Consider the following 27955-nt stretch of genomic DNA (forward strand, 5'->3'; position numbering starts at 1 on the left):
GCAAAGACCAGAAAAAGGTGTTAAAAAAAATAATAATTATGTTGCCGACTGCAATCAGAATATCATATAAATCATAAATCTGTACAGGGTCTGGTTCCAAATAGTTCAGAAAAGTGAGTGTATTTAGGGAAATAATATCGAGGATTGCACTAAGAAAGATGGAACTTTGCATATTCAGCTTTACCAAGTTTTATATTAAAAGGATGTATTGATGTATTGTTCTGGCAGTCTGCCTTCTTGTAGTGTGCCACAGCATGGTAAAAAAAAAAGATAACTGTGGAAAGAAAATGTATATTCATGGTAAAAAGAAGTTTTGAATATTTACCATGGTAAACCTTTAGAAGAGACATTAGGTCCATATTCACCTCACTTTAAGTGCTTTAGAGTTGAGCTGTGCTTAATTCCATTAACATTAGAATATATTACTAGGCCTTAACAGTCTGGATTTGTAATATCTGGAATTAAAACAAAGCCTTCTTATGTACAGGAGTTCAAATGATCAGCAACAAGATTCTATTACAATGCTACAATATGTGTTTTAAGTTTGATTGAGAACCACATTTATATATAAGAAAACAGGAATAAAAAGAAAGTATACTGTGCATCAAAAGAAACGTATCACTTATATTTGGATAAAATTCACTAGATTTAATTGAAAAATGACAAACTTTTTAGAGCAGGTGCAGTGTCTTTTTATTGTGCTGATTAACAATTGACATCACGAAGATGCTGCAAAATGATCTGTCGATCTTGGGCAGGTGTTGTGACTCTTGGTTCGTGGCCTGTCATTGACAGAGTGTGTCCGGTTATACCGTCTCGCCAGGTTTGAAATGGCTGGCTGTGAGCACCCAAGACGGCCAGCCACAGTACACTGCCCTAGTCCAGCCTCCAACATGCCGATTGCACGAAGGCACTGCTCTCTTGACAGACGTGGCATATTGTTTTTTTTTTTCTGTGATTTTCTTTATTGCTTTTATTCAAGCTTGCAATTCAACAGCTGATATCACTCCATATCCAGTGTCCAATCAACTGTCTCACTAATTAGGTGATTAAGTGCATATGCTTCAGTCATAGTCACTCAAGCGTGTCATGGTCAAGGGTGAATGATCGAGTGATTAAAAAGAAACCAAAAAACATTTTGTCAATGTCCATCATTTATAAACCTTATTTTTTAATAAATGTGTTATAATAGTGATAAGTTTCTTTTGATGCTCGGTATATTAAGGTTCTTTGTAACATAATAGTTCCTGAGGATGGCACAACGGTGACAGGATGATTAATGGCAAGAGATACAAAGGTCTAGTAAATCACTTCTTTGATAAGCAGTTCAACTCCACCACACTCAAAATCTATCAAATTTAACAGATTTGTGTGCCCTTAATTCAAGTGGCCAATCAATGCTTTATTCTCCATCACACAACCATTGTCTGATAATATATCTGAATTGAAAGACCTGTCATATATCTAGTGCATTTATCTATGGTAATGTATAACTTGGTATTAAAGTCTGAGTACTGTGATTTCAATGCAAGGTAGGTAGCAACAGAGTGATTCTTAAGGATATTACTTCCAGGAATATGTCATTTATAATCACAGTGATGAAGCAATCTTTAACTATACACTATTATTTACATATATTATGTTGCTCTTTTATAATTGTATTACTCTTGTATATGTATACTACTTACTGCAATTTAAAAATGGTGACAACAAAACAAGACGGAAATGATTATTTGAATTGCAGGTAGGACTACTCTTTCAATTTAAAAACATTTTATTAGAGAATAAAACAGTTGATAGTAGCAATTATATCATTTTGGTGCTCAGCATCTCATTTCGGGGCAGTTAGAGCTGCCTCGATATTTTGACTGATTGTGTTGGGGAGGCTACAAATGAGGTGAAATTTGCAGAGATTAACTAAATAGTTAAATAAATGTGGGAGTTACCTTAGTCCAATGTGTCCTTGACTTTTGGTTATGGGTGTAGGGATATTCCTGTTGACTCATTTTTTTTACAGTATTTTATAATTAAGCGATAAAGCCCGTCGAAGCGGGCTCTATCATGTGGTAGATGACCGCAACTATAGTTATGCGTCCCGAGCCGTGGGTGAGGGCGCTAACGAGTCAAGGCCATCTACCACACAGTAGAGCATGCATCGAGAGAGCTCTATCGCAATTAGAAAACAATTTATTTCTTCATTTTCTCTTTAAGAAAAAACAACCTATATTTACCTTGAACTTCTGATATTTTGTCGGGTAACCTTCCACTGAGGAAAATAGTTCCGAACGTAATTAGAATAGAAAAATGACACACGTAGAGAAAACAGTTTTTATTATTATTATTTGACTAACATATTTATTTATTGGGGTCTTACTCTTTCTTATTATAATTAACTGGACATTGCCAGATAAATTAACTATATAATTGTTAAATAGTCCGTGTAGCATAGAGTCAGACTCGAAACTTCTTGTTGGAGGTGGGGAGTCATTCAAGCTGGCAGGGAGTGGATTGGCTGGTGCGGAAAGAACTGAAACAGGGTTGGCAGTTTGACTGGCTGGTTTTGAGGCAGGGTGTTGTTTGGATCCAGCTAATGAGAGAATTGTGGACCAATCGTGTCTTTCCTGTTTATTTTCTGTCCAGGAGCTGCGAATGGAGCCTTCATTACGGTGTCCTGTCACAGACATGATTTCCCTTGTCTTAGATCAGCGTCGGAAAGTATCAATGTTTCAGTAGCTTTTTATGTTATCAGATGAGTTGTAGATTAGAATATTAAGGGAAAAATCCATTATTTATGTGCGGATTGATTTAAATTGTATTCACAGTTAAGCACTTCAACGTCCAGTGGGCATCTATGCAAAATAGAAGCCAGGTAGATCTGGAATCTGATTGGCTGTTCGCATTCAACAGTTTTCTTATGTTTTATAGAGTTAACAAGAGCTCTATTATAAAGTACCTCGAGCTAAAAAAAATAATTTTAGTAAATCTTACCCAATATATACTGCCATCATATGAAAAATGCACACATTATGGTAAAAGTTAATTAGATTTTTTTATGGTAATTTATTTGAAGCCGTTAGTGAAGAATACACATTTAACACTCTTGCAGATTCTTTAATACTACACTTCTGGTCAACTTTGTAAGATTGCATGAAAGATTTAAGTTGACATTGAAAACATGTCGTAGGAAAAGCAGTGATTGGTACTCAAATGCGAGCCAGTGCATTTGGCTTCTGGGAGATTGAGTTATTTTAAAGAAAATGGTAAACAGTTTTTTGTGTCATCTAAAATCAACAGTTGTGCTTTAAAATTACTAAAAGCCATATAGCCTGATAACTAACCGGTTTGTAATGTCATGTCTGTGTTGGGTGTCGTTGGTTAAAGTTATTATATAATTCCACAGATCTTGCACTTCTACTGACTATGTCAATCGTATATGTGCAGCTTTGAAAGAAATATATGAAAAATATTGCCTGCTTTACTATTCTAAAAAGGGGCCTTTATAAGATAACATCCAGGCAGGTTAAGAGTGAAACCATTCAGTTATTCAGGGTTTTGTGTGTTGCTTAAAATATAATTGCCAGGTTTAAGGGATATTTTATACCTTCTCTATTGTGAGGTGGTTTTGGAAATGAGCAAATATCCCCTTTGCAACTGTGACAACTGTAAGTTAATTAAAGGAACATCTCTATACAAGCCACAACTACATAAGGGACAGAAGGTGCAGTAACAAATTGTACAAATATAGTATCGGTATTAATGAAACACATGGATATAACATTTCTGTTTTCCAAAAGTAACACAAATTTAGAGATGCTGTTTCATTTGACAGATTCCATCCTGTTTCCCTTTTAATTTTTTTACAGAGCAAAGGATTTTTGAGAAATAACATCTGAACTCTTCATCATCCATCAGATCTCAAAGCAATTTTCTGTATTGCGTTCATGCTCATGAAGGATGGCTTCTATAGGCTTAAGGTATCCTTTACAAATGTCATCAGTCTGACAGTGCAATTTATATGTGAATCATATGCAATATCATTTTTATTCTTATTTAAACTGCTACGGGAGGGGGGTGTCACTGTCTGATCAGGCAGTGACACTTTGCAACTGAATGTGAAATGAGCACTGCCAAGAACAAAATTATACCATATATTAAAAATGCTAACCAAGTGATCAACAACAAATATAGCTTGAAGCTAAACTGCCTATATATATATATATATATATATATATATATATATATATATATATATATATATATACACACATACATACTGTATATAGATATATATATATACAGACATGCTCAAATTTGTTGGTACCCTTACAGCTCATTGAAATAATGCTTCATTCCTTCTGAAAAGTGATGGTATAGAGAAGGTATAAAATATCCCTTAAACATCACATTTGAGTACCAATCACTGCTTTTCCTACGACATGTTTTCAATGTCGACTTAAATCTTTCATGCAATCTTACAAAGTTGACCAGAAGTGTAGTATTAAAGAATCTGCAAGAGTGTTAAATGTATATTCTTCACTAACGGCTTCAAATAAATTACCATAAAAAAATCGAATTAACTTTTACCATAATGTGTGCATTTTTGCATGCCTTTGGTATGTCATAGAATAAAGCAAAGAAGCTGTGAAAAGAGATGAATTATTGCTTATTCTACAAAGATATTCTAAAATGCCTGGACATATTTGTTGGTACCCCTTAGAAAAGATAATAAATAATTGGATTATAGTGATATTTCAAACTAATTAGTTTCTTTACTTAGTATCACACGTCTCCAATCTTGTAATCAGTCATTCAGCCTATTTAAATGGAGAAAAGTAGTCACTGTGCTGTTTGGTATCATTGTATGCACCACACTGAACATGGACCAGAGAAAGCAAAGGAGAGAGTTGTCTGAGGAGATCAGAAAGAAAATAATAGACAAGCATGGTAAAGGTAAAGGCTACAAGACCATCTCCAAGAAGCTTGATGTTCCTGTGACAACAGTTGCAAATATTATTAAGAAGTTTAAGGTCCATGGAACTGTAGCCAACCTCCCTGGGCGCGGCCGCAAGAGTAAAATCGACCCCAGAGTGAACAGAAGGATAGTGCGAATGGTAGAAAAAGAACCAAGGATAACTGCCAAAGAGATACAAGCTGAACTCCAAGGTGAAGGTACGTCAGTTTCTGATCGCACCATCCGTCGCTTTTTGAGCGAAAGTGGGCTCCATGGAAGAAGACCCAGGAGGACTCCACTTTTGAAAGAAAATCATAAAAAAGCCAGACTGGAATTTGCTAAAATGCATATTGACAAGCCACAATCCTTCTGGGAGAATGTCCTTTGGACAGATGAGTCAAAACTGGAGCTTTTGGCAAGTCACATCAGCTGTATGTTCACAGACGAAAAAATGAAGCTTTCAAAGAAAAGAACACCATACCTACAGTGAAACATGGAGGAGGCTCGGTTATGTTTTGGGGCTGCTTTGCTGCGCCTGGCACAGGGTGCCTTGAATCTGTGCAGGGCACAATGAAATCTCAAGACTATCAAGGCATTCTGGAGCGAAACGTATTGCCCAGTGTCAGAAAGCTCTGACTCAGTCGCAGGTCATGGGTCCTCCAACAGGATAATTACCCAAAACACACAGCTAAAAGCACCCAAGAATGGATAAGAACAAAACATTGGACTATTCTGAAGTGGCCTTCTATGAGTCCTGATCTGAATCCTATCAAACATCTATGGAAAGAGCTGAAACATGCAGTCTGGAGAAGGCACCCATCAAACCTGAGACAGCTGGAGCAGTTTGCTCAGGAAGAGTGGGCCAAACTACCTGTTAACAGGGGCAGAAGTCTCATTGAGAGCTACAGAAAACGTTTGACTGCAGTGATTGCCTCTAAAGGTTGTGCAACAAAATATTAGGTTAGCGGTCCCATCATTTTTGTCCATGCCATTTTCATTTGTTTTCTTATTTACAATATTATGTTGAATAAAAAATCCCACTCATATAAATGACTACAGAACTCAATATGTGGCTAATGTCCTCTACATCGCCAGTGTTCTTTCTCATAAACACAGCTTTATTTGTGTGTGTATTTGTGTGTGTGTGTGTGTGTGTGTGTGTGTGTGTGTGTGTGTGTGTTTTATCAGTGTTTATTAATTAAAACCTAATATCGGAACCCCTAATTGTAATGATGCATGCCTTTCACAGCAAAATCAGTTTTGCACCAGATACCACTGTTTACTCAGGTCCCATTTACATTCCATTATTTGATTGTTCTCTGAGAGACATGTATCAACAAATGGTCTTGGGGGAATGACTGCATGTATTAAAAAAAAAGCCCAAATAAATGCTAGTGCAAAGCTGGACAGAAGATGTTTTAGTCATGGATCCTACCCTTAAACAAGGCACTATTTTTTTCTGTTTTCTGTTTTACATTTAATTTGCAATCAGCTTACAACGCTTTGTTAAATTGTCTATACATACATGTAAATGTAACTAATTGATTTAGTGTTAGTATTTTTTCAGTATATATTTTTTTTATAATATGATATCGTGTTTCTACTACTGTAACTTTTACTTTAATTTTTATTTGTGAAAATGCAGTGGTCAACTATATTAGAAGTACAGTAAGTGTGAGTAAACTGGTTTAAGGTCAATCATGATATAGAGAGGTATTCAGTCAGTGTCAAGCTTGCCTTTGAGCTTTGTGTCTACATGTTTAACCTTTCTGTTTCTGCAAATCTTCAATCAATCTGTGTTACAGTCACCTTGTAGAAAAAAGTCAGAAACACTCAGTCAGCATTTACATTCAGTAAAAAAGCTATTTTGTTAGCCATGAATTGCTGTCAAGAATACAAACAGTACTATTGTAAAGTTAAACAGGACACCTGAAGTTCTTAATCATTTCTTTTTTAAAGAAAGCTGTACAAACCACAAATGTAATAACTGCCCACAAATGTAATAACCACCTGCCCACAAATGTAATAATCTCACCCACAAATGTAATAACCACCTGTTCACATATATAATGTGTCCCACAAATGTTGCATCCATGATAATGCCCATGAATTACTTAGTACATATGTATTTACTGTATGTATTTAAATAACAGTTTAACTTATAATTAATAACATTCATTAGTGCCGGTTTTGGATATAAAGATTTTCAAAAAGGCCATTCACATACCCCCAATAATGACTACCCAATGATTAAAGTATATACTCTTTTATTTAATTGTGACAAATGTGTTTTTTTGTAATGAATAATAACTGAAAGTTGGTAGATGGGTATAATATTTTTGGGAGAGATTATTACATTTCTGGGTAGTTTTTACATTTGTGGGCAGATGGTTATTACATTTCTGGGAGATATTACATTTGTGGGCAGTTATTACATTTGAAATAGGGCCAGATTCTCAAAGCTTTTTACACCAAATTGTTATTGGCATACATTTTGAATGAAATGAAAAAAAGAAACACCAATTACAATTCTAAAAGGAGGAGTTTAAAAACCAACAACTATATTACTGGAGTGTACTTGAGAACATTTAGTGCATTTATGTATAACATGTAAGAAGGCCCTTTGTACACAATTTAAACATCGCATAATGTTCCATTACAGATGGAAATGTGTAATTAAAAAAGGTATGATTTAGATTTTTCCTGAGCTCATCCAAGCTTCACTGTGCTGTCTTTCTGATTTGCTGTTACAGTGATTGCAGTTTACAAAATAATTCCATACGTCTCAAATGAGTAGTTTTGCAAAATGTAATTCCATTTAAAACATGACGGGCAGGATTTTCAAAAACCCAGTGTTATTGTATAAAACTTGTGGTATAGTAACGAGAGATTTAGTAGCAAGCGATTTTCAAACGAAATGTGTTAATTAAATCAATCAGTTAATGCTTTGAAATTGAGTCGATGAGGTCTTTAATGAATGTTTTTCTCGTTAAAAAGCTTAATTGTCGCTGGTCACGTACATCACTTCCAGTCTCAACGGTTAGCTAAGGGGAACTTGTTAATCAAAATGCATGTTAACAAGATCAAGAAAAATGAATGGAAGCATAATGGAAACGCTGTTATGGAAACTACTAGCGTACAGGGAGGTGGCTCTCCTACCAGCGAGCAGCAGCCAAATGGAAATAAAAAATAATGGGAATATCTATGTTGTGTATAATTTGTAAACTTCTTTTCAAATTGTGCATTTTGGGGGGGGGGGGGGGGGGGGTGAATTATCTAGGTTGTCTGTAAGAAATTAACTCTGGTCCTGTACACTTTTTGCATGTTTTTTTTTTTTTTATTTATTTTTGGACTGCTTGGGTGAATCATAGTCTTTTAATTTAAAAGTACTGGCTGAGTGTTTTGTACTGGCAAAACCATTGCACAAAAGTTACTAATTCTAGACAAAACTAAGGTAAAGATGCATGCATGTCATAGTTTATTGCTCTAACTTAATTTTTATAAGAATTGCATATTGTATAGATGCCTGGTATCTGCTATCATGTACTGCATACTTACCACATGTTGCATTCCTTTAGATATGACTGAAAACTACTTAGTATTCAACTCCTTATTCCAAACTTTGAAACATCAGGGGTTCTAGTATATGATATTTCTTTCATCCCATGCAACAGAGGGCTAAACACACTCACTAGGATACACTATTTTATTTAAAGACATGCCGTTTCATGTTGCAATTACATGCCACATTGACATAGGGTTGCTTCAGGCACATTATATTATATCAGCTGGAAAAAAAGTTAATTGTAGCCACTATTTGTGTGTGTAGTGTATGCTTGAAAATAGCAGGAATGCATGTAAAATGTTTGAGTGAATCCAAATTATTTATTACATGCTTCAGGGAACACAAGAATACATTAGTTTTTATGTACTACAACTTGTACATTGTAAAGAGTGGATAGCAACCCATTGTAATGTTATACATACTGTACAAGACTGTAATTAAACTAAACATCACATTTGTCCATTAGTACTCCTTGTTATCCTTCTTTTTCATTTTCACAGAAGTGAAGCTATTATATCTTTGTAACTGCAGACAGTTCCATTCTGCAAAGAATGAAACAATGAACAATTTAGAGCACTTAGTAAACGTCTTAAGATAATTGTTAATTCGGTGTCATTTTTTATTGAAAACATAGACTAAGATATGTTTTCTGCATTTCAGTAACTCCTCTCATGTCAGTAATGCAGCTGACTTATGGATTGCCTCACACGTTACTGCTTACAGAAACTGGATCTAGAAGTGTGTAACACAATACATGTAGAATCCTGACAGTCAGCCGTTTAGTCTTAGTCTCTAGTCATGTCACAGCTGTTTACAATTTCGGTACCTATAAATCCTATGTCATAGGCAGTCATTTGTGAAGGGTGTCATATGTTAACTGGAATGAGTCAAGGTGGCATTTTGCCTGTTATTAGCTCGTCTAGGTTACTAGAACTCACATTTTTGACAGCTGTCTCTGAGGAAGCTATTTGTTACATAGTGGTTGAGGTCAGCCAATTAAAAGTGCTTTCCACCCATGAATACAGTCATGCCCCCCACTCTCTCACCTTTGGAAACCGAGCTGTTACATTTCTGGGATTACCACCAGCAGGAAAAAAAAAAAAATCTTTCTAGGGGATATATAAACCACACTGCAAATACCGTCTTTGGATATTAATAAATAACGGTATACCATTTCTCACGATTACAATGATGATCCACTCTATTGCAGCATGAGTTTTTTTTTCTTTATTAAGAAAAATGACCAAGTGAAAATAAATGTAAAGAATAAGTAAGGACACATTTTCCTTTTCAACAGTGTATTAAGCTAAATGCAACTGTCAACTTCACTGTTTTCAATTAACTTTAATAGCTAGCATACCGTAAAACTTCAAATAATCGCCGGTCTCCAATACTAACACGGTCTCTCATGAGCGCCGAGGCTGCTGGGAAATATGATAAATAGATGCCAGGTCTCTTTTAAACACCGGGTTATGAATAATAATGTAATGCGCGTCATATTGAATGTTCTAGCCAATACACACACATGGCTGTACAGCAAGGTTACCAATTTGTTTTTCAACAGCGATGAAGAGACCCTGAGGCTCAAGATGAATGATAAAAAAACTGAATTTAATTTATTTTAAGGTACACGTAATGCATACAGGATTGCCTTTTAGTGTATTTGTAAGTGGTTTTTTGTTTTGTTTTGTTTGATGGTCATATAAGCAATATGCGCTTACTCTTACTTTGACATGATACACTAAACTGAAACTACATACAAAAAAATGTCTTTCACCCTAGTTGTTACCATATACTTTGCATTAAAAACATCTATAATATGTGTACAATTAGCTGTTTGAGATGGTTTTTGGAGGACATGCAGAGCATAGCCAGTGAATTCCAGCAACAAGTTCCCAAACTTATCACCCTACCCAATTATGGAACTGAGATTTTGATGGTGAAATCATGCTGAGGCTTTGAGTTTTATAATTACAAAAAAGCATAGTGTGGTTTTGGGATGTTTCTTTGTAAATAACAAATCATGATATCATGATAAAAGGGTGTTCTATTGATCTGAACAGCAATATATCTAAATGCCAGCTCTGAGGTAATTCAAATGTGAGAATCAAATATCTAATAGCATATGTGAGTCTCTTATGTATCTTTCTCTCTTTCGAGATTTAAACCACAAGGCATGTGAGGCATATACTGTACAAAAGCGTGTACATTGAACAGGAATCATGGATGTTGTGATACTTACAGAAGGACAGTCAATTCTCGTTAGTATGCATTTCAAGGGACCAATTTTGCATTATACCACTAATTCGTATTATCACAAGTAGCCTATAAGCTAAATGTATACTGTCCTTATTTATTTAAGTTAGTCAGTGGTGCATTGCTAAATTGTGTGTTTCCTGTTCCTATACAGATGTTCAGAATGAGCTGGAGGCGTTAGCGGCACATGTGTGCAGTCTATTGCTCCCAACAAGTTGGGAAAACCAGACATTTGTTAACAAGGCTTGTAAGTACACCCTACTTTTAAGGAAAAATAGGTATTTGGGTGTTCACCACAAAAATGCATTGAGCACAACTAGCAACACACGAGAAAAAGAGGACAGGGAAATGCCAGTAACAATTGAGACTGTCTAAAACGTGCTTGCAAAAGTTCTTAACAAATTGATGCAATTGTAAGTATCGCAATTGTTGGCAGCTTTAGTACATCCCATTATAATATTTGAGAACCCAAATTTCCACCCTATTTTTGTGAATTTATGCAGGAACGCACATAATTACATATTCATCTGAGGCTGAACGGCAAAGAAAAACTGCTGCCGCAAAGCATTCACTAAAAGGTCGCTAACAGCATTGTGCATGTTTAGTACATTTCATCGTAGACTTCCGACTCGTTTGCAACCGCAACACTTTAGTACATCTACCCCTCAGGGTTTACTCAAAAATATGCTAGCCTGGAATGACTGTAGACTATAGACTGTAATACATATTATTGTTCTTGTGAAGGATTTATCTTTGAGACCAGGCATTGCAGACACAGTTAAAGATGTGCCTGTTTTTTCCTTTTGGTTTACTTTTACTTGTACTTCATTTTTAATGATGATTGCTGATGCTCATTTAATACTACTATGAGGTATTGTAAGTCTTGGCCAGTGATTCAGCACTGCAGCCAGTGGATATTTTGAAGAATACAATATTGACAGGTATTATGTTTCCAAGCCAGGATTCAGGCTAATGAGCTGCTCTGGGCCAGTACCGCTGTCAGTGCTGGATTTTTAAAGGATCATAGGCCTATACTAATCCGTGTGAGAAATCAACCTGAATTCCAGGGGAATTGCTCGATCCATTAGAGTAGCAATCTAGCTGCATTTTTTCTTGTTTTTATTAGAAAATAACTATTTCAGGAGGATTTATTAAAATCTTCTGCATGGACTCGGGGGCATTGTTATTGTCATATTCATTGTAGAGTGGGAAGGTAAAGAGAAGTGGTCATAGTCCAAACAATACAGTAATGGAGAAATGGCACTTAGGACAATACATCAGCCCTTTAACTGCCTTTGCAAACAGAGATTGAACAGTGGTTAAGATGCTGGGAAGGCAAGAACTAGATGCAGCGTATCAGATGGCCCCATCTATACCAATGCCCACTTTTGGAACAGTGGCACCCACTGGACTGCTTCTGTATGAACAGTACTTCCTTTTCCATTGTCCAGTTACTTTGGATAAACATAAAATACCAGTCCCATTGAATGGCCATTGTAGTAATGTGGTTTAGTTCTAGTCAGGCAAGCGGCAGCTGCCTAGGGTCCTACTGTGTAACGGGGAGCCTGTTGTTGTTTTGGCGCGTTCAGTGGTAGACTACTAGTGAGTTGTACCCGCAGTACCGTCATGTAAATAAAGACTGTGAACTTCCACCTGAGTCTTCTGCCTATTCCCTACAGAACATAACAGCCATCAAAGTAATCAAATAATGAACTTACAGATTTTCTCCGGGAGCACTCAAGTATACTTCTTTTAATTTGAGTTTCTTTCTACATTTAAAAAACTTAACTCTCTAAATCTTGCCAAAGCCGTTTTTCATTCATTATTTCAAAGGAAGAGCCAATTTGATCAAATTCTGGTGAACAAAAAAAGCATCTTCTAGCTAGTGGTTTTTCACAGTAACAGAGTTGGTGTGAAGGACATATGCTGAAAAAGGTACACACCCAAGTCTCCCATGTGTATTTTTCATATGAATGGTTGAAACAAGCAGTGAGTCAATGGTTTTGGCCTCTCCTGTGGCTGTGCCAAGAGGCTCTATCTCCAGCACTGTTTCAAAATAATCATTCAGTATTCTGGTCAGCAACCAGCAGGAGGTAAAGTGGTAGCGAATAGGGCAAGCTCTAGAACAGTTTTCAGGAACTTGATTAGTAACCAGCAGAAGCTGCTACAGCAGATTCCCCAGCAACTGGCTGAAAAGTAAACATGTTAATATTATCTGGGACTCATGCAGGTGATTGTGACTGCCCATGGAATGTGGCTGCAGCAATCACCCCAATTAATTCACTGCTTTCAACAATCCACATCTGCATTGTCACAGTTCATTTCAATATAAACACTGCAGAAAGTTTTAAATTAGGTTCCGCTGATGTAATTAACAAAGCATAACTCTACTGTGAGAATATGAATTGAACAATTATGTATTCAATATTTCTAATTTAAAAGGCTTAAAAACTAATTACAAGACTCATTTTTTAAGTTGTAGATACATTTGAAATATTTTTCAGCTTGATTTATCTTAAAACTTGGCTATATTAAATAAAAAGAGACATCCTTTTTAATAAATGACCAGCTCGGCTTCAGGCTCTACTAGGATGTGGGATTGTAGAACAAGGCTTTATGTTCTTTGCACTAGTATTCAAAGCAGCTGGGTGTTGAAATATTCCTCATCATCTTCAAAGTGAAAAGGCTGCAGGAAGAGGGACACTCCAGGGCTCCCCGGATTAGACTTCTGTTTGTTCTCGGTACAAACTTGATAACTGTGTGATTAGGGGCGCTGCCCTCTAGGTTGAAAGAAATGTGTTTCATTCAAATTTAAGACCCCCTAGAGGAAAGACAACTCTTTATTCTAAGAAACCAGTTTACTTATGCAAATAGATAAGTGGTGTGCCTGTATATGTGACTACCTTTTATTAATTTAAAATATAAACTATAGTTTGAAAAAACGAGTTATTTCTAAAGTAAAATGTATTAAATTACAAAAAGCAGTAAAAAGAAAATTCAACAGGAACAAAAAGCTATGCATTTTTATTTGAAAACAAGTAATTAAAGAGAGGTCAATTTTACTTTTATAGAAAAATACTTAATAACTAGGTCATATATCTATTATTTCCAAATACAAATAAATAAATAAACAGCATTTAATTCCTCATAAAATTTCTTACCGTTTCAAAGATTACATGTACTGTGAGTACAGTGTGTTTGGGGGTAAAAAATAATTTCTCACTAGGTTGCACATTGCTTATTTGATTTTCTTTCCCTAAGTAAACTGGATTTGCCATGTAGTGTACAAAACAAAATAAATATATAAGAAAATTTAATCGGAATAAAAGGGATGTCACTGATTCATATATATATATATATATATATATATATATATATATATATATATATATATATATATTACACACAGTATATATAAATGTAGGTTTTAAACAGACCTTTATGACTTTCCGTCAGGCTCTTCAGCCTAGAGCAGCCTGACTGCTTCCCTTTTATACCCAGCACCAGGCTCTAATTTCCAATAACTGCCAAGTGCAGGTGATAAATTAATAATTAAACAAAACAATAAAACAATGAAACAATTAGACAAAAGCAATTACCTTGGCAGGGAGGCTTTAAATCTGTCCCTGCCATCAAACAAAACATTTTTACATTGCTGGCCCCCCTGTCCTGCTACATCAGTTACTATATATATATATATATATATATATATATATATATATATATATATATATATATATATATATATATATATATGAATCAGTGACATCTTGTTATTTTACTGATATGCATCATATAATAATAAATACATCATATATCAATAATAATTGCCCAGGATTATAGGGGTGTTAGTCGACAGGTCACATTTCTATATCTGATTTGTAGGGAAATGAATTTATGGCCTTTCAGTTATTTACATTCCAAAACCCTGACCCCAAAACACATTCATATTGGAACCCCCCTACTGTGACCAATCTCTGCATAAATCAATTTGTTTCCCTGGTGCTCAGCTGCACAGGGGATCAACCGCGTTGCCTGCTGAGTTTCCATGGGGCTTTACACCTGATGGTACCTTTCCAGCAGGAGATACAGGGTCAATGGATATAACCTTTTCCTAATTAAGTATACTTCCCAGTTCCCTAGTGTACTAATTTTATATATACAATAAATCAGGATTTAGTCGTACAGCAATTTAACACAATAAAAAATTAACCAGTACACCATGAAGTTTATTCTGGATAAAAACAAATGGTTATTCAACTGCAATGAATCCCATCCCTAATCTTTCATAAAGCAACATTCAAATAAGGATAAAAACACAAAGACCTCTCCTTAATATATTCTAGTTCTTATGTCAGTTGACATCCTTCACTAAAGCAAGTCTTCTGTAATAGCAGGCTACATCGTCTGGCCAAAACATGGATTTGCAATGAAATGCAAATTCTGCATACACAGTCCAGTTCATGTGACATTTCACATAACACACACAAGTACGATTGCAGTCCTGATGGGTTTTCCAAATTATAATGATACACACACCCCTTTTTAGCATCTGTATTAATTTGACAATGGATGCCTTCCAATGAAACATATCTTACGGACACTGGTGATACAGATATTTTGCTGGCCTTAATGATAACATTACACAATAGCTGCCACATTTGGACTGGGATTAAAATAAAGCCTTCCATAGTTATTAATGACAAAGCCACTCTCTTCCAAGACCAGAGTAAAAATCCTGAATTCGCACTTGAATGTTTCACCTTAGGTATTCTTAAATCATTCTTTTTAGCTCAGTCCCCAGTGGTGAATTTTAATCGCAAACACAAATCATTTAAGTCTTGTCTGCCAGCTAAATTACTGTAGATGAAACTACAGTATTCCACTGAATAAAGGTTGCAGAGGAAAGGGAAATGAATCCTTTGCCTCTGTAAACATCTACAAGAGGTCACATTAACGCAAGCTTCAAATCGAGGCATACATAACCCTGGTTTGCCTCCTTTTGGTCTGCACTGTGCTGTCTGAGATCTCTCATCATTAAAGTTTACCCCAAGGGAATGGATGAGATAAAAAAAAAGAAGGAAACTCACTACGCTCTACTGTAAAAAAAGACATGTTGGAACATGAGGGCAGTAGTGAGCCGATTAGCATTTAGCAGAGCCCTTGAGGGCTTGTTCGTATTAACAGGTGCTTGAAACAATTAATTTAGCTTTTATTCAATATAGACAAACTATTCTTTACATAGGGGAAGGGAAATAAATGATATGTATTTCTTAATATACCTTAGTATACTGTATCAAGTTATGAAATACAGTAACATAGGAACTGCCTTGTAGTACAGCAACATTGTGCTTTGTACATAACCATTGCATTGCCATTGACGAGTATGTTAAGGATAAGAAAATATTTCCTTGGAAGGACCCTATGGCAACTATCGGCTTAAATAAAAAAATTAAAAAATCCAAAAACCCAAGGAAAGTGCACCTTCCCCTATTCATGAATTCTTGTCTGGTTTTATTGTTTAAAATCTGTGGTAATCTTTGGCTGAATGACATTGAAGTGGGGCATTATGAATAAATGAAGTATGCTAATGAAGGCCTTACATGGCTGTGTGCTGTATGTCCCACCCACTTCTATTTAATTATTTAATTAAACGGAAAGAATGAATTCACAAACTTTTTAAAGGATAGAAAATGTTAAATAAATACATAAATGACAGGTAATTAGTCCAAGTTCTTACCTTTCAAATGAGCCGTTGACGATCACTCTAGGGCTTGTAGAACCGGAGAAATGATGTTTGAAGTGGTGAGTGTCAGTGAAAGTGCAGTGAAATGCGGCTTCCATGTATTTATATTTTAACAGTATTTTCCCTGGATTTAATGTAAATTGTGTATTTTTTTCCTAGATTTAACCAAGAAAAAGTTCTGATTTAGTTTAATACATAAGAACATAAGAAGAACATAAGAAAGTTTACAAACGAGAGGAGGCCATTCAGCCCATCTTGCTCGTTTGGTTGTTAGTAGCTTATTGATCCCAGAATCTCATCAAGCAGCTTCTTGAAGGATCCCAGGGTGTCAGCTTCAACAACATTACTGGGGAGTTGGTTTCAGACCCTCACAATTCTCTGTGTAAAAAAGTGCCTCCTATTTTCTGTTCTGAATGCCCCTTTATCTAATCTCCATTTATGACCCCTGGTCCTTTTTTCTTTTTTCAAGTCAAAGAAGTCCCCTGGGTTGACATTGTCTATACCTTTTAGGATTTTTAATGTTTGAATCAGATCGCCGCGTAGTCTTCTTTGTTCAAGACTGAATAGATTCAATTCTTTTAGCCTGTCTGCATACGACATGCCTTTTAAACCTGGGATAATTCTGGTTGCTCTTCTTTGCACTCTTTCTAGAGCAGCAATATCCTTTTTGTAACGAGGTGACCAGAACTGAACACAATATTCTAGGTCAGGTCTTACTAATGCATTGTAGAGTTTTAACATTACTTCCCTTGATTTAAATTCAACACTTCTCACAATATATCCAAGCATCTTGTTAGCCTTTTTTATATCTTCCCAACATTGTCTAGATGAAGACATTTCTGAGTCAACATAAACTCCTAGGTCTTTTTCATAGTTCCCTTCTTCAATTTCAGTATCTCCCATATGAAATTTATAATGCACATTTTTATTGCCCGCATGCAATACTTTACACTTTTCTCCATTAAATTTCATTTGCCATGTGTCTGCCCAATTTTGAATGCTGTCTAGATCATTTTGAATGACCTTTGCTGCTTCAACAGTGTCTGCCACTCCTCCTATTTTTGTGTCGTCTGCAAATTTAACGAGTTTGCTTACTATATCAGAGTCTAAATCATTAATGTAGATTAGGAATAGCAGAGGACCTAATACTGATCCCTGTGGTACACCACTGGTTACCTCGCTCCATTTCGAGGTTTCTCCTCTAATCAGTACTTTCTGTTTTCTACCTGTTAACCACTCCCTAATCCATGTGCATGCATTTCCTTGAATCCCTACTGCGTTCAGTTTGAGAATTAATCTTTTATGCGGGACTTTGTCAAAAGCTTTCTGGAAATCTAAATAAACCATGTCGTATGCTTTGCAGTTATCCATTTTCAATGTTGCATCCTCAAAAAAGTCAAGTAGGTTAGTTAGACATGATCTCCCTTTCCTAAAACCATGCTGGCTGTCTCCCAGGATATTGTTACCATATAAGTAATTTTCCATTTTGGATCTTATTATAGTTTCCATAAGTTTACATATAATAGAAGTCAGGCTTATTGGTCTGTAGTTACCTGGTTCGGTTTTGTCTCCGTTTTTGTGGATTGGTATTACATTTGCTATTTTCCAGTCTGTCGGTACAACCCCTGTGTCAAGAGACTGTTGCATGATCTTGGTTAGCGGTTTGTAAATAACTTCTTTCATTTCTTTGAGTACTATTGGGAGGATCTCATCCGGCCCAGGGGATTTGTTTATTTTAAGAGCTCCTAGTCCCTTTAACACTTCTGCCTCTGTTATGCTAAAGTTATTTAAAACTGGATAGGAACAGGTCGACATGTGGGGCATGTTGTCCGTGTCCTCCTTTGTAAAAACCTGTGAAAAGTAATCATTTAATATATTTGCTATTTTTTTTCTTCATCTATGATTTTGCCATTTGTGTCTCTTAGACATTTAACCTCCTCTTTGAATGTTCTCTTGCTGTTATAATATTGGAAAAACATTTTGGAATTGGTTTTAGCCCCCTTAGCAATATTGATTTCTATCTCTCTCTTGGCCTTTCTAACTTCCTTTTTGACTTGTGTTTGCAGTTCCAAGTACTCTTTCTGTGTGCTTTGTTTTTGGTCCCTTTTAAACGCTCTGTAAAGTGCCTTTTTTCGCTGAATATTTTTTTAATTGATCTATTAAACCATTTTGGCCATTTTGTTTTAGATTTAGATTTGTCTACTTTTGGGATGTAATTGTTTTGTGCCTCTAGTACTACATTTTTAAAAAACAGCCACCCTTTTTCTGTGGATGTTTTCTCTATTTTACTCCAATCTACTTCTGTTAGTCTCTGTTTCATACCTTCGTAGTTTGCTTTTCTAAAATTGTAAACCTTAGCTTTAGTCATTACTTTTGGGGTTTTAAAAGATATTTCAAATGAGACCATGTTGTGGTCTGAGTTTGCCAATGGCTCTCTGACCTCTGTTTTAGTTATTCTGTCTTCATTATTTGAAAAGACTAAATCAAGGCATGCCTCCCCTCTAGTCGGTGCCTTGACAAATTGCGTTAGGAAGCAGTCATTTGTCATTTCTACCATTTCAATTTCGTCCGTCGTGCCCCCCATCGGGTTTTCCCATTTTATATGGGGGAAGTTGAAATCCCCCATTAGTATGGCTTCTCCTTTTCTACACGCATTTCGAATGTCATTGTACAACAGATTATTTTGCTCAGCGTCTGAATTTGGCGGTCTATAGCATGCTCCTATTATTATGCCCTTTGAATTTGTGTCCATTATTCTGACCCATATTGATTCTGCATTGTTTTCTTTGTCCTGATTTAACACCTGGGCTTGCAGACTATTTCTTATGTATAGCGCTACCCCTCCGCCTCTTCTGTCCTGCCTGTCTTTAACATGCATGTTAACCAACACATTCTAAAACGTTTTGAAATGTGTACATTTTTCTGGCATTGTAATATGCGGAGGAGGCGGGGAAGCGGAGACATTGGCTCTTGGAGTGTAACTGCAGCTCTGCAGCATACAATGCCAAATCAAACGCTTCAATGGGGGGGGCTCATTTAGTTTCAGATTTAGCTGGCAAAATAAATATTTATTTTGTGAAAACCCAGATTTATTTTTTCAGATTTAATTGCTGAACGATAATGTTTTTTCAGATGGATCTGTTAGGCAAAAGTTGAATCTATGCAACAAAATGTATGCTAAGTAAGGGGGTGGCATATAAAAAGTTTGTGCACCACTGATCTGAATTACAAGTATGCTGTTACTTTCCTCAGGAAATAAAATGATCTTGGTTTGTAGTACCTTTTGTAGCCTATGAGCGACTGTGTGCAACCAAATTTAAAGTGTTAAGAGGTTTGACAAAAGTAGGGTAATATTTCACTTTTACATTAATTTAATGGTAACACAATTTAAATATTGGGCCAGGTACGCAACTGGGGATACAAATGCTTAGCACTTTCATCTTAACTTGAAAAATCAACAAGTCAGGGATTTAGATGAAAGGTGCATCAAACATTCATCTCCTCTGCACTGCTTTTTTAACTGAAATTGATGTCAGTGGTGAGCAGGAAGCCATGACCCAAACCCCAAGAGTAACTGAGGATCCTGAACAATTGTGTGGTTTTATTAGAGATTGTGATCTGTATCAGCCCTTTGGGCCTATTTTTTGTTTATAAATGCGGTGAGCATAAACTCAAACCAGCCTGACTGCTAAATACTAAACTGACATTAGCATTAAAAAATAAGCAAGTTGTTTAAAATGAAAACCTGCATTCCTGGAGAATTCATTTAATAAATACAAATAACCACAGTAAAAAACACAAATCAGTAATCCAGCTGATAATGCTTAGCAAAGATAACATGTGCCTAAGTACCTAATGTAATGTTTGGAGATACAACCTTACCTATATTAACCTTTGAAAGCATAGTGATTTAATAACAATTAAATAAGCTAGGCAATAGGTTAACTTATGACGATCAGTATTGCAAATCAATATTATGCTGACCTTTGAATAAACCATACCACAGAACAATTGATTTGCAGTACAATGGGAGTTGGGAGAAAAAAACAAACATCAATACTACAAGACTATAGCTGAAACAGATTTTAAAATGCACTGTGATGTTGATGAGAAAATGTCATTGTGTACTAAAATAGAATAATATCCCTAATTAAACTATACATACATATTATGAGGTATTTTTTTCCATTTAGGTACTGTTCTTGGTAGGACTAAAAACAGTGTAACTATGGACTGTAATTAAGTCTTTCACAACATAATTAGTTATTTGCTGAACATGGTAGATGATCCGGGTGTCAACTTGTATGCTTTGGCTGAGATATATTGCAGATACTGCATATCTCAACCCAAATGACAAATTCCATCAGACATCTACAGTATTTAAGGAAACTGTCAAGTACAAGAACAGTAAAAACTAAGGACACTTTGATGGCTATCCAGTTTTTTTTTTACAAAAGGCATTTGTGCTGTCCAAAAGTTAACATTACCATTCCCGTTACCAGTTTAAATGAACATTTTCAATCTCGTCACCAATCAAGAGCATTCTCATGTCCGATGCAGTGGTCATTACGTTGACCCTTGTGACAGTTAGGCATCCCGACCCATATGGCAGGGTACTTAACGAAAGACAAAGTAAATTATCCACAGATAATTACCACTCCATGGGATATTAATGCAATTATAAAGCAAAAAGAAAAAAAAGTTTTGAACCTGGGTTTAGGCTGCTTGAAATGTATGTTGGCATTTCAGGCACATTTTATGATTCTACAGGTTTAGAATTCTTTAGTTGCTTCAAAATTCTTACCCCTTGTTAATGTAAACAGCACTGTACACATCTAGTCATCTCTGGTATAAAACCATATGACTGTCATTTGACAGTCAGCCTGGGAACAAGAACAAAACGTTGTTTATATTTCAATAAGACATTTACATATATGGCCAGCATTGTTCTCTGTGTCCCCAGACTGAATTTTTATGAAAAGCAGTGCTGCACAAATAACAATTCCAAAATTGTATATTACCCTTTACAAGCTTTCTATCAAGGTAGGTCACATCCCCTTATCAATAATTGTCAGGTTGCCTGCATTCTATTACTTGATGTATGATTTAAATATGTCAGCATTGTATAAGAAATGAACAGCACTATATTTTGTCCCCAGGCTGACCACTGTAACGCTAATCTAGGAACCCCAAATGGAAATCTGTCTGCTCCTAAGATATTATTTAATTTATTTAAATTAATGGTCAATACAAAACAAATTGTGCGATTTATAATAGCAATTTTCTTGAACTACATCCCTTTCTAGCTTCCTGAGTTTTAGAAGTAGGGGGCATTATAATGCCATTTCTTAGTAGAAAAGTGTTAACACCTTAAAATGCTGTTGAGTTTTTTGCTTCATAGATAATCATGTCATTTTAAAACAGATATACATTTCCTCTGCCATGCTGTATGTAAGAGAGAAAAATGAAGGTTTTGTGCAAGATAGGTATTCCACACAAATACAATTACAGGTAATGTGAAAAGAGCAGTGTAATAGACAGTAAAAAAGAACATAAGACCCTTAGTTTGTCAATCCATTCTTTCTGTGCCATTTGTAAGTGATTTTTCATATGCTAAAGCATGATATTACCAGCAACCTAACCATTTACTGTACAGCTGGATGAATAGGAAGACGTGCAATGTCATTGGAGGAACAGCTTGGTTCATTTTTTTAAGAATATATGACAGAAATAACCTTCAGGATATCAGCTTGACCTGAGTATCATTTTTGGAACTGTCAACAAGCTAGACGGCATGGGATCAAATGTTTATCTTTCAAAAAAGAAGGCTGACTTAAAGCAAATACAAGCCAATTTGATCTATGTCAATTGGATTTCAGGAAGGTTTAATTTTCTTTACATTCTTGTATAGTGGTTAGGGCTCTGGACTCTTGACTGGAGGGTCGTGGGTTCAATCCCAGATGGGGGATACTGCTGCTGTACCCTTGAGCAAGGTACTTTACCAAGATTGCTCCAGTAAAAACCCAACTGTATAAAATGGGTAATTGTATGTAAAAATGTGTAAAAAATAATGTAATTGTATGTAAAAATAATGTTATATCTTGTAACAATTGTAAATCGCCCTGGATAAGGGTGTCTGCTAAAAAATAAATAAATAATAATAGTAATATAGGTTAGGTTATATTAAACAAATCTTAAAATGAGAAACATGACATTTACTTAAAACATTATTGTGTGTTATTGCCAGGCAGAAAACCCCATTTGTGTCAATCTAAACATGGCATAATTACCAAAACAACTTCTAAGGCAGCTTCTATTGGCTTATCCAGTTGTTGTTGGATGTCATTCTTAAGCGATAGTGCCCGTCGATAATGGCTCTACCATGTGACAGTTGACCGTGTTGGGAGTTATGCATCCCGAAGGCGAGGGCGGTAACGAAAGTCAAGGTCAACGATCACATGGTAGAGCCATCATCGAGAGGGCACTATCACTACTAGAAAAACGATTTTTACCATTGAACTTGTACTGATTCATCGGGTACCTTTCCACTGAGTAAAGACATTCTAAGAAAACAGTCTTGAACATTTTTAAAATAAAGAACAAGCATGACATACATATAAAGAGCAAAATAATGAGTTTTGATTTAGTAAATTGATTTTTATTTTGTATTAACTTGTTAAGGTTTTAAAAACCCCTATTTATAATCAGGACATTGTCTGAGAAATGAACGGAGCAATTAATGAACAGTCCGTGTACAATGGAGTCTGAACTATCAATAAAATCTCTCATTACATAACACTCTAAAATGCCTCCTAACTCACTATGTTTCTACCTTCAGCCAAAACCTCTCCTGAATTTACATATGAATGGTGCAATATTACTGAACTGTCCGTGTCTCGCTTTTTTGTTGTTGAAAGACGCTGTGTCTGTGCTCCAGTCGAGCTGGCAGTTTGTGATTGGCACTCAGGAGTTGCAGATACAGGATTGGTTGCTTTTGTCGATGCAAAGTATTGATTGGCTGGTTTTGGTGGATAATAAAATTAATTTGGACCAATTGTGTCTTTGTTTAGTATTTACTGTCCAATAGATGTGAACTATGCTTAAAAATACAGCAATTCAAAGAAAAAGCCAGCACTTGTGCGGATTGATTCTAAATTGGATTCACAGTTGGTGCTGCATCACTTCAACGGGCATCTACCGTATATTAGAACCTGCTAGAACTGGAAGCTGATTGGCTGACGTTACTGAATCGTTTTCTAATTTTTGTTATAACAGGAAATGTAGTGCTTCACGCCAGCATTAGCTGATTGAGTCTTCACCTTTTATTATTTTAAGACTTCATATATCCAGTCATTTATTAAATGGAGAGAAACATTTTCTTTGAATTTCATGGCAATGTGGAACTGTCATACAATGTAACGTCAATACTGACACTATAGTCTGATTCTGGATGATGAATATCACGTTTCTAAATTGAGAGAAAATGATATTAAAAATGAATAAATAAAATATGCCAAAAATTTACAAAGGTACAGTGCACAAACTGTCACAAACTGTTTAAGGTTCATTAATTATTTTTTTTTCCGGTAGAAGTTAATTAGACTAGCTGAATACCCTATTTTGTGTTATTACCTTGATATTTGTACAGGAAACATTACAAAAATCCACAGATGCATAATGAATTCTACTAAACAGCTTCTCCATATGAAGTGTAGCATGTTTGTTAGAAAAATGTAATATATTTGATAATGCTGTGTCTGCATGGCTTAGAAATAAAGAACAACATTTTCTTTTTTTTTCAAAAAGTGTAAACGAATAGAAACAGGAACTACCTTCAGTAGAAAATCAAGGAAGCTTTGCTCCCTGTAACCTCTATCAGTCATAATCTAGAACACTGCCATTTCCTATTAACCAAGCAATAGGGGAACTAAAATTAGGTGTGCAAGTCCATATGAGTCCATCAGTGTGCTCCACAGCATTCTGATGACTTACTTAGATGGAGACTATAACACACGTGGCTGCAGTGAGGTTCATTTGAAAGGCCACATCACCTTTAAAAAAAAACAAACAAAAAAACAGAAAATGTACTATTCCTTTCCAAATCCTGTTGATTTTATTAAAGAAACTACTCTAGTGGCTTCAAATGTATTCCACTGTATACAGTGTATTATTAGCAACCCTGATTATTAACAACCCTGATAAAGACAACTTTTGGTTATTAATAACATTTTCCCAGGAACCAATCCGGTCCCATAGACTTTAATGTTAATGGAATTCTGATATTAGTAACTGCACGCCGCTTATTGACAACTGTATTATTAGTTGCCAGTGCTACAGAGCACACTTGCATGATTTATATGGCAAGCCAAATTATCATTTAGAGATCTCTCGAAATGAACTTCAAGATATCTTAAATTGAATTGCAGATATCTCAAACTAACTCGATTTCAAGATTTCTCTAACTCATTTTGAGATATCTCTAAATGATAATTTGGCTTGCCATATAAATCATGCAAGTGTGCTCTGTAGCACTGGCAACTAGTAATAAAGTTGTCTAGTTTGAAATATCTCAAATTGACTTCCTATGAAGTCAATTTGAATGGACTTCCGGCCCATTTCAAGATATCTCAAACTAGACAGGAAGTCAATTCGAGATATCTCAAATTCAATTCGACATATCCAAATGGGATAGGAAGTCATTTTTAGATATTTCAAAATTAATTTGAGATATCTGTAATTGGAGCTTGAAATGAGATATCTCAAATTCAATTTGAGATATATTCAAATTAATCCTGATTTCAATATACATCAAATCCAATTTGAGATATCTCAATTTGAATTTGAGATATCTCAAATTGACTTCCTGTCTAGTTTGAGATATTTTGAAACGGGCTGGAAGTCATTCAAAACACAGAGCATTTTCACAGGAAGTCAATTTGAGATATCTCAAACAGGACAGGAAGTCAATTTGAGATATCTCAAGTTGAATTTAAGATATCTAGAATTTAATTTGATAGATCTCGAAATGAATTTGAGATATCTTGAAATTGAGTTAGTTTGAGATATCTGCAATTCAGTTTAAGATATCTTGAAATGCATTTCAAGGTATCTCCAAATGATAATTTGGCTTGCCATATATTTATGCACATACTTCATGCAGCTTTTATAACACACTGACTTCACAACTGCGTATTTCTGGCGGACTGAGGCAGAATCGTGGCTTTGAAGCTGCACGCAAAATTGAGATGGATTTACAGCAGGAGGTGGTACATTGTAAAAAGCAGACAACATTGGACAATTTCTTATTTTAAAATGGTGTTTTCTGGAATTGATTGTAAGTACAACACATATTTTTATGTTTGCTTTACTCATTGTAAGGACAATTGTAGTACGTCGCTGTGTAGTACTATTTAAGCCTACTTCCTTTTTATTTTGTTTTACACACGTGTGAAGTAACAGTTCTATGTTGGGGTATTTTGTGTTTCTACTGTTAATTTTGTAACTGTAACACTAACATTTAGCACACATGTGTTTCAGTGCCATATTTCTACAACTACAGTACATATCATCATTTCACATAAATACACTTGAAAACAGGGGCTTTTCGCTTATTGGCAACTTCTGGTTAATGACAACTTTTTGCTGTATATATATATATATATATATATATATATATATATATATATATATACACACACACACACACACACACACACACACACACACACACACACAATTAGCCAGCATCTATACTGAACGACTGAGGCTAATAAAAAAAAATAGATAATGGGTGTACAGCTGGATATTTTTTTGTTCATTAGGACCACACAGTGTGCACCATTTGACAGTCACTAGAAGGCAGGGCACACTGTTTTTTTAAAAAATATCTGTCCTCTTCACAACATGATGGCTGACATTTGTACTGATGGTATCTTAAAACCTTTGTTATTTTGAAGACAAGGAATCTGGTTGACTTCTTGAGGCAAGAAAGGAGAAGAACGATAAAAACCTTAGAAACAATCTAGATGCCGATCCAAAATAAGGATCTATTTATAAAGATGGGGAATCTAATATATTCCTGTCCAATGGCTGAAAATGTGTAGCCAAAATGAAAGAATGAACTCTACATTGAAGCAACTTGGAAGGAATCAATAATCGGTTTGTATGTTTCTTTTACATATTATTTAACTGTTTTAAAATCAGACATATGAAATATGTAATATGTCCCTGAGTTTCTTTATGGGTTTATAAAATGATGCAAATAATAAAAAAAGGTTAAAGTGGTAAACTGTGTTTTGAAGGTTATTTGATCTCATGTGTAGTAAACATAATAAAAAGGGGAATATATATTTTTTTTACAGTAAAACAAAAATAAACTTACAAAACGGAATTAAAGTTGTGTTTTATAGTTATGTGAAATATGTGCAATCAGTACTACATCTGCATTTCACAATACTAAATATTTCACATTTTAAATGTTTTGGTTTTATTTCAATAAAACTTCATGCAGGTTTGAGGGCACATAAAAAACACAATTTATTTGTCTCAGCTGGCCACCAAACCTTTTCGTAACCAGTTCTTTCTATGAACAGGCTGTGTAAAATAACCATTTCTCTAAATTAACTATTCTGATTTGTGTCTTTACCTTGCTCATAATAACTAATTTAATGACAGAAATTATGAATTTATTTGCATTGAGGGATTTTAATTGACTAGCTGTATTTGGTATTTATTTTGCATGATGAGATAGATATATCGCTTTTGACTACCCTATGGCAGCAGGCTTATTTTTTTTTTCTATTGTGTGAATGTTTGGTATTCAAGCTGAATACAACTATCTAATATATATGTGGGGCCATAATTCATACCCATGACTCTTGGGACAGCTAGCGAAAAACCTTAATTTGTTGTGCAAGCCTGCTGATATTAATATAGTAGTTAGCAATGCTACACTGACCAAATACCATTACCGGTGGCATCAAAAGAAACTGACAGAGTTAGACAGCTTTATTTTATAATGCCCAGTAACAACAAACAAAATACATTGGATAGACTATTGCAAAAAAGGATATTTTTCTTGTTTTGGCAAAAAAATGCAAAACAATAGGAATAAATCAGACTCTGGACCCCTGCCAGTCTGATCAAACAATATCTTATTGACGGAGGTAATCTGCCAGCTCAGGTCTACCGCAGGAGATGAAAATTACAAAGCTGAAGGAAAATCAAGATGCCAGCTGTGATTTGCTTCTCAATTGAAATTGAAGGGATGAGCAATACTACCCTGGCTACCTTTTTAAAGTATTCTATAAGAGTCTGTCGAGATTGAAGCAGCACAAGCAGAATGAGGCAGTTAGAATGAAAATAAGTTTGCTGCCTTGGATGCTTCTTTTAAAAATGTGAGCAAGTATTCTAGTGACAGGTAAATTGCTTCTGAGAG

At 35.3% G+C, this 27955-nt stretch overlaps 1 protein-coding gene across 3 annotated transcripts in view; it reads right to left on the bottom strand.

Moving 5' to 3' along the window:
* LOC117406858 (roundabout homolog 1-like) overlaps positions 1-27955 on the bottom strand; it is a 409265-nt gene that overhangs the window by 318225 nt on the left and 63085 nt on the right. The window lies entirely within an intron of this gene.

This window comes from Acipenser ruthenus, chromosome 8, assembly GCF_902713425.1.
Source record: "Acipenser ruthenus chromosome 8, fAciRut3.2 maternal haplotype, whole genome shotgun sequence".
Classification (NCBI taxonomy): Eukaryota; Metazoa; Chordata; class Actinopteri; order Acipenseriformes; family Acipenseridae; genus Acipenser; species Acipenser ruthenus.